This window comes from Vipera berus (assembly GCF_964194415.1).
Source record: "Vipera berus genome assembly, chromosome: 1".
NCBI lineage: Eukaryota > Metazoa > Chordata > Lepidosauria > Squamata > Viperidae > Vipera > Vipera berus.
This window is the reverse complement of record NC_138202.1, coordinates 288,173,641-288,187,892: the sequence shown is the minus strand read 5'-3', so window position 1 is coordinate 288,187,892 and position 14,252 is coordinate 288,173,641.

Here is a 14,252-nt window from a genome sequence, read left to right as displayed (position 1 = left end):
TCTGTTCTAAAACATTACTGAAGTCATAGAAATGCTGGAGATGTTTTCAAAGCAGCTCAGTGCCCTTAGACCACCACAGTTTTCCCCAGTTTAGCACCCTTTCAGATCACCTAATCAGCATGGTCGATTGCCTTGCATAGAAATTCTCACAGACTATGACAATTTGGAAAAGCCTTTACCTTACTCCAGCTTTTAAATATGACACTGTTTAATAAATGCATGCTCATAACTCAGTGGGTTAGGACACTGAGCTTGTCGATCAGAAGGTCGGCAGTTTGGCGGTTCGAATCCCGAGTGCCGCATAAAAGAGTGAGCACCTGTTACTCGTCCCAGCTTCTGCCAACCTAGCAGTTCAAAAGCACATAAAAATGCAAGTAGAAAAATAGGGACCACTACGGTGGGAAGGTAACAGCGTTCCGTGCGCCTTTGGCATCTAGTCATGCCGGCCACATGACCACGGAGACGTCCTTGGACAAGCGCTGGCTCTTCGGCTTTGAAACGGAGATGAGCACCAGCCCCTAGAGTTGGAAACGACTAGCACGCATGTGCGGGGGAACCTTTACCTTTACCTTTACTAACTTTTACAGAGGATAAATTGATTTCTCATCTTTATAGACTGCCAGAATTCAATGTGGTGGAGGGTGGCTGGCACATGCTACATGTATAACTTGTAAAATAATGAAAGTAGCATGTTGATATACTTATACTGTATTGGTTAGTGTCATCTCCAGTAAGAAGGATGTGTATTTTATTGCATATACATTTCACACATCAAAGCATAACTGGGATGAAGTTACATATTAATTATCATTCCATTGGGATGGGGGAAAAAGCAATGCCATAAGAGCCCAATTTCTACATGAAAAGGAGAAAGATATCTGAACTAAGAACATCTAAACTAGACTGATAAGAAGAGCTATTAATTAATTAGTGTCTTGCAGCCTCTGTAAACAGTCCCTGTAACATGTGCTAGATTATAATGAAAGCAGCTTTCTCCATCTGGTAGCCTCCAGATGTGCTGAGATTATAAATCCCTCCTGGAAATTACCAGAGCATTATTTTACTTACCTCTGCAAAGATACTCAAGGAGTTCTCTGTTTTGTTTTGTAATCCTATTTTAACTTAGAATTGACATTTAAATATGCAGCTGCTTGAATACACAGAAGAATAAGTAACTGATTCATTATGGCTGTTGCTACTGCCTCCCCCTCCCCCCCCCAATCAGTGGCAAAAGTATGAAATTGCTTGTATATTTTATTTATGGCACTGTCCTCACGACAAATCTGTTTTTATCCTCATGTTCAGTTCAGTGGTTTCTGATTCAACTTTCATAGATAAAGCAGTTGTATAGTTTACACAATGTTTCACTCCAAGAGCTTTGTAAGGTTGCTTATTAATGTTCCAATTTTTATCACAAGTATCTTGACAGCAAAGATCTGGTGCATTTTTCACACTGTGGGGATGAGGCATGGGAGACTGCTGGGTCGAGACATTTTGTCTGAGAAGTTAGCCAGTGTGGAAATAGATTTGACTTTATGATGCATTGGAATCAATTAAGTCCCAGAGTTTTTCTGTTCCGTACACAGTAATGCATAGAATATTATGCATACTACAGATCGCATATAATTCTGCCACTAATATCTTACACAACTCAGAAAATTCCTGTGGATGTAAAAGCTGATTCTCATACACTTCCATTCATACAAAAGTACATGGCCCAAAGAAGGGATATATTGAGACCAGAAAGCTACATAGTACTATGACAATCACCATAAACTCCCTAGAGAAAGAGGGGGGGGGGAATCTCTGTGCTACATGTTATTTGTCTAAACTTTCTTACTCTTTGTTTTCTCTCTAAATTCCTCTTTCACTGTTAATTGTAAAATGTAATTACTTAATGTGTTAGATAGTGGGATCTCATTGCCACGGGGTCATGGAAAAGTCTAAATATCTCAGATTTACAGATCAAATGTATACATACCTACTGAAATAAATCATTTTGAATTCATTTAGAATGGGTGGGAAGAAACCTAGTAGGATTCATTTTTAGTAGATACCGGTATGCCTAGGCCTGCATCCCTAATTGTGTTTTTTTGCAGTATTACCCTTTAAAATTGTTCCTTCTGGGGATACCCACCAAAGCCAGATAAGCTGATGCAGTCCCCATCCATTCTATTGTAGGTAGCCTTCTGCTTTGTGTCTTCATTCAGTTTTCATGTGTTGAAAGAACAAGCTGCTGCCTCTGACTAATCTCTTCTATTAATACCATTGAGGCAGAATTCAAAATATACTCATTTCTGAGCAGTCAAGATACAGCCAACATATATCACTAATAGCCTACATATCCCTTGGGTCTGAAAAAGATCCTATATTTATTAGACCATTTATTGTTCACACGGAAGCAGAGCAAGAAATCAGATGGCAGCTGGGGGAATCTTGAAAAACCATCATTATGTGTCACAGTGCGGCAATTAAATGCTTTACAGCCCCAATTTTCCAACTCTAGGGTTTCCCATTGTGGGATTTTTTTTCTATTAAATAAATAGAAATACATCTGAGGACAAGTGACAAAGGCATAGGGGAAAGCTTGATTTTGTGATTTTTGTTTACAACAGGGACGGGTAGGCAGTTGTGACTTAATTGAGCCAGACGTGCAGATGTCTTTCCTAGAGGCAATATTTCTCCTGTTGAAATATTGCAGATCAAATATTGCAGATCAAATATTGCAATATTGCAGATTTAATTATTTGCTGCTGCTGGGACAATGGGAATTTGAATTGGACTCTCAACAAGGGCCACAATGGAAATAGTGAAAAAGTACATCAATTGGTCAGAGACCTCTTGTGTAGAAGTTCCATACAAGCCACAATAATATCTCATTTGTCATGGTATCATCACACAAATGAAACAAATTATGTCAGTGATATCACACACTGATGCAAATTAACTGCATTCTTCACATAATTTGTCTCAACACACAACACTTCACTTGCCTCCCTGCAGACACTCATGACTTCCTGCCTTAAGCATTAACACTATTTTGTGAATATTAAGAAGTTTTAAGTGAACACTTTTAATATCCTTAGGCTAATATCCTTATATTTCTAACCACCACCAATTAATATAAAACAAATTTGATTATGATGATTGGTTGCATAATCAGCCAGATGTTTAGACTGGATTTGGCATTTTAATCCACTTATCAAGTCCTTCCCAAAGACCTGGGACAGGCAGATACTGTTGTTTGCTGGTGTTCAAGCTACTGTTGCAGGATGTAACCTGTTCCGAGTAAAGCTGCCTTTTGCAATTGACTGTTGGTGATTTTGCCAGTGCCAACAGTGTTCAACAGTGTTCAAGTGGTGCTTCAGTTGATTTGACATTGCACCCAAGTCACGACATATAGGGATTCAAGCTGAGGAAAAATGTTTTTTCATACAATAAATTAAACCCAAGCACCCATCCACCCACCCCTGCCCAACATACCCAGTGCATAGCTCAAAAAGCATTGTTATAATCTGCCAGGGACTTGTCAAAACCTCTGCTTATCACCTGGGTAGCAGAGAGAAAGAGAGATTTACCTAAATGCTGACAGGCTACAATGCAAATCAGGCAACACAATTTTATTGCAGAAAGATTGCCTCTCTCTAGTGCTATATTAGTCATTTAACAGAAACTTCTTGATAGAGCTAAAATACCAGATCCAGAGTCTTTCCAATCCAACCAAGAAAAAGATTACAAAGGAGTTTAATATATTGACTTGAGATATTCTGAAGTCTGCTACTTTCTATTTCCTGTAGCATTTTGGAACTGATAAAGTATAGGCACTTTAACAAAGCACAGACAAGCGAGAGGGGAGGGAAACTTTTTTTTTCCACAGATGAGCACCTCAGTTTTACAGGAGTCATAAATGACATTTGTGATCTCCTATAATGTTCTGACTATCCTGATTTCACATAGATTACCTTAAACCTCATGAACTTTAAGGTGGCTACAATGGCTCCTTAATTTTCTTTTACTTACACATAGAATTTATCCAGGGAAATGCAGAGTCCTTCTCTCTTACAGGTACATCTGCCCATGCTTTTCCCATTACATATATCACATTTCACTTATATTCCAATTTATAAGATAACTAGGTATTTGATCTGATGCTTTTTTTCTCTCAAGAGTAATTAGTATTTCCTCAGGTAGAAATCTATGGTTGCCACGTATGACCACAGATGGCAGACAGTGAAGAATCTCCTGGAGAGATTATTGGCTTTAATATTGTTCTCACATAGAAAACTGCACATTTTCATACCCGTTGCTATTCCAGATACTCCTAACAATCTTAAATAGAAATGCTACTTCTGAACTGCTAGGAACAGTGGTCAAACAACAGATTTTGCTTGTCTTCCCTCTGGAATCTAAATAATTTCCACCACCCAATAGAGCAAGCTGCAACTGAATGGTAGGGAAGAACACTATTGTTTACTGCTATGGTAATAGAGAAACAATGATTGCTAGAAGAGAATTGTACTTTGCTCCTGTAACAATCCTAATTAGAAATGCTGCTTCTGAACTGCTAGGAACAGTGGTCAAACAACATTCACTGCAAAGGTCCTACTATGAAACACTGGAATTTTAGCTAGTGTCAGGAGCATGCTTGCAAACTATTAATAGAATATCCTGTTCATTCCTAGCATTCTGAAGCTAGCACAACTGGAATTCTATAAAGAAGAATCAGCTGCTTCCTTGACCCCAGGAAATTTAGCTAGACAGATTTCTTCTGAAGGATATACAAATGTCTGATTGTTCATTACCACACCTAATGTAGATGTTGTCCTTATTTCTTCTTTTCATTAAACTAGACATACCCAATTCCTCCAACTGTTCTTCAAATGTTTTAGCCTCCAGTCCCTTAAACAACAAAGATGATTAGGAGACTGGAGGCTAAAACATATGAAAAATTATTGCAGGAATTCGGTATGTATAGTTTAATGAAGAGAAGGATGAGGGGGGACATGATAGCAGTGTTCCAATATCTCAGGGGCTGCCACAAAGAAGAGGGAATCAAGCTATTCTCCAAAGCACCTGAAGGCAGATCAAGAAGCAACGGATGGAAACTAATCAAAGAGAAAACCAACCTAGAACTAAGGAGAAATTTCTTGACAGTTAGAACAATTAATCAGTGAAATGACTTGATTCCAGAAGTTGTGGGTATTTCAATACTGAAGATTTTTAAGAAGAGATTGGATTACCATTTGTCTGAAATGGTATAGGGTCTCCTCCTTGAGCAGGGGATTGGACTAGAAGACCTCCAAAGTCCCTCCCAACTCTGTTAGTCTGTTATTGTTAGATAGTCTAAGCAGGCATAATAGCAAAGACCATCTTCATGAATGTATGGGGGAGGAGGGGAGTTAAAGCTTGCCACCTATAAAGCCCTTTATGGCACAGAGCCTGGTTATTTGTGGGACTGCCTATCTCTGCTACTTTCTGCACATCCAGTAAGATCTGGCAGAGTGAGATCCAAAAAGGGTCACCTTCTTTGTACCCATCGCGACCCTATGGACAATGTTCCTCCAGGCCTTCCTGTCCTCTACCATCTTCTGGAGTCCATTTAAGCTCACGCCTACTGCTTCAGTGACTCCATCCAGCCACCTCATTCTCTGCCGTCCCCTTCTTCTCTTGCCCTCAACCTTTCCCAGCATTAGGCTCTTCTCCAGTGAGTCCTTCCTTCTCATTAGGTGGCCAAAGTATTTGAGTTTTAGCTTCAGGATCTGGCCTTCTAAAGAGCAGTCAGGGTTGATCTCCTCTAGGACTGACCGGTTTGATCGCCTTGCAGTCCAAGGAACTCGCAGGAGTCTTCTCCAGCACCATAGTTCAAAGGCTTCAATTCTTTGGCGCTCAGCCTTTCTTATGGTCCAGCTTTCACTGCCATACATTGCAACTGGGAAGACCATAGCCTTGACTATACGCACTTTTGTTGACAGGGTGATATATATATATAGCTTCTGCCACTACAGTAGAACTATGCATTTTTCTTTTATGGCATTTAGAAGCCTGCACAGAGTAGCAAAGAAAAATAATCTTTAGAACTGAAGATTGACAGCATTAATACAAGAGCTTCACATAATAGCCCTTGTAAGATCCTCTAGCAAAATTATATTTAGAGCTGTGGTTCTCTAATGCATTTCCCTTGAGACCCAGCACCTGAATAACACTTTTAATTAACATAGACTACTTCATGATGCACCAGCTACTAGCATATTTCTCTTGATATGCAGCATGACCTCTGCTTTTGTTCTTTTCATGCACATATCGCTACAGTATAAGATTTGGAGAAGCAATTTCAGTTATTAATGCCACCTAAAAGGAACATGGATTTCTCATTTTTCTCCTTTATGTTATATATTCTGCAGTGATAACAGTAAACCTTAGCACTGCATCCAATTATTAAAACATTACTTTCTATCTCAACTGAATTTGGGACAGCTAGTTAAGGCAATTGAAGAGGCTGTACATCACCGAAGTCCTACTGTATTTCAAAATGGCAATTTCATCTGCAAAATGATTGTTCACTCCCAGTCAGCCTTGCCCTGTGAAGCAGAATGAGGAGCATTTTTTGACAGCAGGTGTGACTGCCAGAAGGTTAAAACTCAATGGGACTGCAACCATGTAGTCCACCCCTTTTAAATGTATATAGTACATGCAACCTTCTAAAGCAGGGGTCTTCAAACTCGGCCCTTTTACGACTCACGGACTTCAGCTCCCAGAATTCCTCAGCCAGGCTGAGGGATTCTGGGAGTTGAAGTCCCTGAGTCGTAAAAGGGCCGAGTTTGAAGACCCCTGTTCTAAAGCTTAACCCTAACCCTGATCAAGGAATTTTAGTTTATTTATTTGATGACTGAATACAGTCTGGACCAAATGCCTAAGAGAATTGCCAAATTCAGACCCAAAATGAGAACCAGAATTCACAATAACAGAGGAAACCAAGTAGTCAAATCTGTCAGACACACTGGGGAAGCTGAAGCCCAAAACTATAGGGAACAACAACCAGCCTATACAGAACAAATGAAGTTATCTACAAATTCATTAGATATTTTTCTCAGAAAAGAATCAATCTCTTCTGGCAGTTGGTGACAGTAGATGCCAACTGTCACCACCTCCGTTTGGCCCAGCCTGTGTATTTAGCAGGTCAGTAACCCTCATCCTGATAAACAAATCTTTTTATAATCATTTGCCCACCCTGTGTGGGCTGGGTTATTAATCCTTTCCTCAACATCAGTGCTGTGCCCAACATCTCTGCCTCCACCACTAATGCTTTCTTCAGTAGAAGAAACAAGCGCTGTGCCAAGTGTGTCTATTCACATCCAGAGCAGGAAAACCAAGGATTTTTGAAGGAAGCTATTGTGCCTACAAACAAGATGTTTTATAGGGTGGGTATGCCCTCAGTGAAGGATTAGACCTCACAAAATCTTCACAAATGGAGACAGGCCCCTTCTGTCTTTTATCCTGCAGCAAAGCGAAATCATGCTACAACAATATCATTCTGGGTTTTGCCTGCCTATGGAGCCCCAAATGTGCCCTAGACTAGAGTTCTGAATCTGACAGCATATTCAGATGTATATTTGATTTCCCCCTAGAGATCCCAATGTGGAGCAGCAGAAAATATTTACTGGAGTTTGAGATTTAAGTATAGGTTTTTTTCTCGCAATATTTTTATACTAGCTCACTGCATTGTTTCATAAGATGCCTCTAATTAATGTTGTATTTGAATTATAGTCTGTGGCAATGTCCTGCATGTCCCTTTTCTCTTCTTGCCATCGTGGGCTATTTTTGTAGAACAAGCTTTGGGGGATTTTCAGTAGAAATGCTCAAATGGAAAGGCAGATTACACTGTACTGAAGCTGAAGATACCCTTTTTTCTGAGGACATGGCAGTTTAGCTCTGTTAACTGCCCAGCTCTAAAAATGTCATCTCAGTAGTTAGTCCCATTAGACTCTATAGTTCAGGCTCCCAAGTAAGTAACCGCACAATTGCAACTTATATTATGTTAACTTATGTCATCTAGAATTTCTTGTCATTCCTTGTAAATTCCTACACCAGGGGTCTTCAAACTTGGCCCTTTTATGACTTGTGGACTTCAACTCCCAGAGTTCCTCAGCCAGGCATGCTGGCTGAGGAATTCTGGGAGTTGAAGTCCACAAGTCATAAAAGGGCCAAGTTTTGAAGACCCCTGTCCTACACTGACTGACTGGTTTTCAAGTTCTAACACTCATTCTAGCAAAACATTTTCAAGGCAATTTAAAACCAGAGCCGCAATGGAGCACCCAAATGAACCTGTAACATAGTCCCTTCCCAAGTATTTGTCAGAATATTGTCACATACAGACAATCTCTACCATTTTTATTTTAATTCTGTCCCGTGGTGCAGCTTCCTGACACCTCTTCATAACACAGAGACATGCATGCATATATTTTGCTGGTGCTTGCTTCACATGATGCCCAGAGTGCATGCTGTCACAAAACAAGACCACATTTTTCAATGGTAATTAGTCTACAGCCTGCCTATGAGGGGCCTTTCAGGACCCTCTGCTTGTCCCATGATTATTCCCTACATAAAAGAGATTTCAAGGTGTTCACTGAGTCAACAAGAATCAGAATCCAACAAAAATTATTCACATTTTAACAGAGGTACATCTCCTTCACTCTGTGTGCGTGCGTGCATGTGTATGTATGTGTTGATGATTGCAGACTTAAAGCACTGCTTGAATGAGCTGAAACTTACTTAGTTTTATACTTAGCATTAGTTTTCAAGCAGCAGGCACACTGAAAAAAAATCAGATCTGTCCCTATTTTTAGGTCTTCCTAACTCATCTTCTTGCACTGAATAAAATTATAGTTTCCCAGAATTGTTCCCCTGTTTAAGATTAAAACTATGATGTATAGACCAATAGAGTTCTCTTATATAACACCCACATTTATGGAAATCTGTGGAAGGCTTCTGCACCAAGGAGTTTGAATGCTTGCAGGGACCCTGTGCTACAATATGATCTGGAGTTATAATTAGGTGTCATGGCCATTGTAATCCTAAGGACGTCATCATGTCTTACCAACAACTGTTGACAGTTCTCATACCAGGCATATCCTGAAATGGCAAGTCTGCAGAGGGCAGCCCACAATAGAAACAATGGCATTTATTTTTGTCCTGTTCCAAGATTGTCTCATAGAACATATATGCTAGCCAACTGCTGGGCTTGTTTGGCTGTTCAATATTAGATTACTGGTTTGAACAAAGCTCAGCAACCATGCAAATCATTGTATATATGGACTTCAGGAATGTACTTTGGGGAGCTTATTTTAGCATCATGGAGAAAAAAGCCTGCCACCCTAAGAATTTGCAAATCCACCAGTCCTAGTGGGAGAGCACGTTGCTTCCTGAAATCCAAATAACAGACTTTTCTCATGCCAAGAAAAGAGATTGCCTTCCCTCAGGTGTTATTTATAGATATGTGCATCCAGTTAACCTTTTCCCTTTCTTAAAGACTGAGGACAATGTAAAGCTATGAAGGTTGCAATCCACCAGCCACTCAAATCAAGTGGGTTTGTGCATCTGTGTCTCTGTGTTGGGGGGAATCCCACTGAAAGGGCTGGACTGCAGTGGAGCAATGATTTACAGGTTATTTCTTTTTAGCATTTGCATCCTGAAATGTTAGGGATGTCTAATGTTTTGCCTAATTGGGACTAAACAACAAAAACAAAAACGACCCATTCTTGTAAAACTTAATTATTATAGATGTAAATTGGACATATTCTGTATTGTATCCTCTGTCATGCTATGGTAATTCTTTGGTAGCGTCCACTGAAATCGTTTCATTTTTGTGAGTTTTTAAGAAAAACTTTCAATGATTTCTGAATTTTAAATAAAGCCAGTTATGCCACTAGAAATCAAACCTTTCAAAGCCTCAACTGGCAAAAAAAAATATCTGCTCTTTTCCACAAGACAAATAATTGCTAAAGAAAATGCTGTGAAAAAGCATTTTCAGAAAATGGCTCTATTTACATACCTCCCCAAAAGTCATGATAGACAAGCTCCACTGGTCTACCATGCTAAACTGACAATTCAAGTGCCACTCTATTACGGTAAGCTTAGTAGCTTAGTATATTGTGGGAATCAGGATGGATAGCACTCATGGGCTTAACAATTGACTTAATGCAATGTGTGAACACAGCCCTTTTCATAGCTTTTTTTTTTGTTAACCTTAATGGAATATATTCAGGAAAATGTATGGAGGATTCTAAGCAAGCACAATACAGCTTTACAATGGATAACCAGACCTAGAAAAACTGTGGTTTAACCTGTCCTCAATTATAAAGTTCAAAGGTGACCTTGAGCCAGACACTGAGACTCAGTTTAGCCTCCTTCATCAAGTAAGAATAAAATTGAGTTTAATGTATTTGTGTCATTATGCAAGCTCTTGATAGAGCACAACGCCCAAATCACTACCCCAAACAACATTGTGCTATGTTTCAAAGAGAGCAGCTGCAGCTATTACGATCAGACTTAGGACTATAATATGCAAATGGGGCAGCATAAGCCTTTTTCTTCATTGTCATGATCCCAATAACACCCTCAACTTTTATTAGCAATGGGTAGAAAGCTATTCATGTCACTAAGAGGGCAAAAAAGAAGACCAACACCACTCCCCTTTACACCTTTAACACATCTGGGATTGCCTCTGTGGCTGCTGTTTAAAAAAACAACAACAGGGAGAATCCTTTAAGCATTGAATATACTATGTAGTTTGACTCCAAGCTATATATTTGATTAAATCTTCCTCTATAAATATGCATCATGTTGAGCTTGCAGTACTATCTGGCCTTTGAAATCAGAGGACAAAGGAAAAAAATGATATGATTAGGAGAGCTGAAATAATTCAATTATTACTATAATATTTTGATCTACCTGCATTGAACATACAGTAAGATAAAAGACAACATTATTCAAAAGAAGTGCTAAAGGTAGCAAAAATCTTATATAAGCTTTGACCAAGAAAAGATGATGCATCATTTATTCCTAATCACTGGACCAATTCATAGAACTTTATAAATGTGCTGTATAACCTTGGTTGAAGGACTGAATCTAAACACCCATTAAAATCCCAAAGTATTCCTAATGGACTCTTGCAGTGTATGCAGTAAGGCGTTCAGTTTGAAGCCCAAGTTCTGAGCATCAACAATTAGGAGTTAGTGAGCTTCTGATGAAATTTAGAGATGCAAAGGCTTTCTTCCACTCTTCCATTCTCATGTTGTCAACTGTATTTCAGAAAGTATTTCTAGGATCATGTTCACAAGGGTCTTCCTTTCTGCCCAAGCAGCAACAAAGAGACACAAACGGTATGCAGGACCATGTTAGAAGAGACAAAGGCAACATATTAACTACCTGTATGTGGTTGGTTTGTGTTTTACCTTTAACATCCTCTTCTATGAATACCTAACTATGTTTCCTATAAAACTGTACTTACTTAAAGGCAAACAAATGTATGCACACATATAAACAAGTGACTACCAGTATGATCAACGGGTAAGGTACTGAAGTAAAGACACACAAATTCTAGTTCACTGTTAGTGTGGAAACTCACAGGGTGACTGGGCCATCTGTCTCTACACCTAATCTATTTTATACTATTCTATGAGGGAATTTGGGTGAAGGTGTACCATATATTCTGCCTTGGACTCTTGGACAGAAATCTAATTCTAACAAATAAAGAAAGTAAAATAATTCAAAATGTATGGTGAGATAGTACCCATGCTTCCAATGATAATACAACACCAAATCTAAAATCATCATCCTATCTTTCACTGCCCCTCCTCCTCTATTTTTCACCCCCCCCCCTTCAAGCTTTCAAGAAGCGAGCATTCTAGAGAGTGGCATGACGATCAGCACAAAATTCACATTCAACTGGAGATGGTTTTCTTTGGCTGGGCTTTTCTGACCTTCCTTTGCTGCTTCTCCCATGCCGGATCCAGGAGCAGGTCCCTGTCCCATTCTTCCTCTTGGTTCATGTATTCCTCCTCTTCATATTCGTAGCTGTAGTGTAGGTTGGAATTGATCTGAGTGGTCATCTTGCTTAGAGACCAGGTTCTTTTTTCACCGCTGTAGATGCTTATTGCAACTTATGAAGGATCTTCTCAAGACGATTGCAACAATGGGGATGGTAATATTTCTTGTAAAGGAAATTAATCTTGCAAAGAGGCCCAAAGAAGGGTTTGTTTGTTTTTTTCCTTTACTTGGCTCTGTAGCAGGAAGGGAAGACAGAAGAGGAGACAGAAAAACTGACAGCGGGAGCTAGCCTTCACTTTCTCACTCAGCTTTCCCGCCCCTGGACTGCTGCTGCTGCTGGCTGTAAGCAGGGTTCTGGCTGAAGGCAGCTGCTGGACACAGCTTCTGCTTTTTATCCCCTCGCCTTGTCATCTGACCCTGCTCTGCATCGCTTGGGACGTATCCATCCCCTTCCCCTCCCTGACTGGCCGTTTTGAAGTTTCTCCTGCCTTCAGAAGAACTCTGAATTTGCTACTTAATCTGGGGGGAAAGACATCAGGGTGTGCAGAGAGAAGCAGATGCCCTGAAGAAAAGCATTTCTTACTCTCAGGAGCTCTGACCCACCCCACCCTCCACTTCAAACCTGTTACAGAACGTAGCCCATCATAGGTTTACCGAAATATTATCTTCTTCTGCAACTCAAGGAACTAGAAATCCATGCATATAAACATGCATATAAATGGAAAAGCAACGACGAACAAGATGATTAAAGTAAGTTTAAATAGCCAGATGCACTCTAATAATAAATGACTTTCACCTTTACTTTCCTCCTGAAAAGAACTTCCAGGCAAGTCTCTTTTTCTATTTCAGAAAAATAGATATATAACGTTCTAAGACAAAGTGTCAGAGAATGAGGTGGCTGGATGGAGTCACTGAAGCAGTAGGCGTGAGCTTAAATGGACTCCAGAAGCTGGTAGAGGACAGGAAGGCCTGGAGGAATGTTGTCCATGGGGTCGCGATGGGTCGGACACGACTTCGCAGCTAACAACAAAAGACAAAGTGTGCCATATCATTCTGGTTTTGCAAAATTGCATCAATCTTATTTTGTAGAGCAATTTTATTCCCTTTTCCAATAATACTGCAGTTTTGTGATACTTGCCAAGAATGGATAACAAAACCATTTTTTCTTGCATTCAATCGTGACCGATTCTCAGAGACTGCCTGGACAGATCCTTGTAGTTTTCTTGGCAAGGATTTTCAGAAGTGGTTGCCATTGCTTCCTTCTTAGGTCTGAGAGAGAGTGACTGGCTCAAAGTTACTCAGTGAATTTCTATAGCTAAGGGTGAACTTGAACTCTGGTATCCAGTTTTAATCAAACACTTTTAACCACTTTACCCCACTAGCTCTGTATAAGAAAGCTGAATTAATCTGAATCAGCAAATAAAAATTGAACATTATTTACACTAAGATTTGCAAAGTGCAATCCTTTCGATCATATTATCCGAACTATAGTTTCCATTATCTTTTATTGGTTTAATAGAAATTTTATCTCCATTCATTCACTGCTTGTTCTCTGCCTATCCTTGCTTTAGTCTATCATTTTGATTCTCCCAAGCTGCTGAGAACTGAAGGTCATATGAAGAACCATTATAATTGTTCATCTCTGCTATAAAAGTTTTGATGATCCAATATCCTAAATACCAACAATTTGATTTGGAAAACTATTTCAACCCTCCTTCTGCAAAATAGAAAGTTACTGCATGCATCAACTCCTAGGTAAGTAAAAAAAAAGGAACAGGAACACACAGTATATTACATTACCAGAGAAAACAGTAATGTAATTCAATAGAGTAGTAGTAATTACCTGAAGGCAAGGACATACATAAGAGAAATAGAGGAAAAGTGAGTAATACATTGCAAAACAATTCAAGTGTCATTTTTGTGTTCTCCCAAAAATTGAGTTCTTAACTTCTACAAGAATGATGTGAATTTGCCAAGAGAAAACTGTTATTTGCAAATGGTGAGATTTTTTGCAATGCCACACAGTTTCTCTCTCCTTTTCCCACATAGCACAAATTCTATAGTTAATTCTGATTTAAGTTCACCATCCCCATGAAAACCTGAGGGCCCCTTTAGATACAAACTCCTAACTTAATCTTATTAAGTGCTTCAGTAAAATTTCCCACTTCTTTGCAGATGTGTCAAAGGAAGTCTCTTTGCTTGTCTTT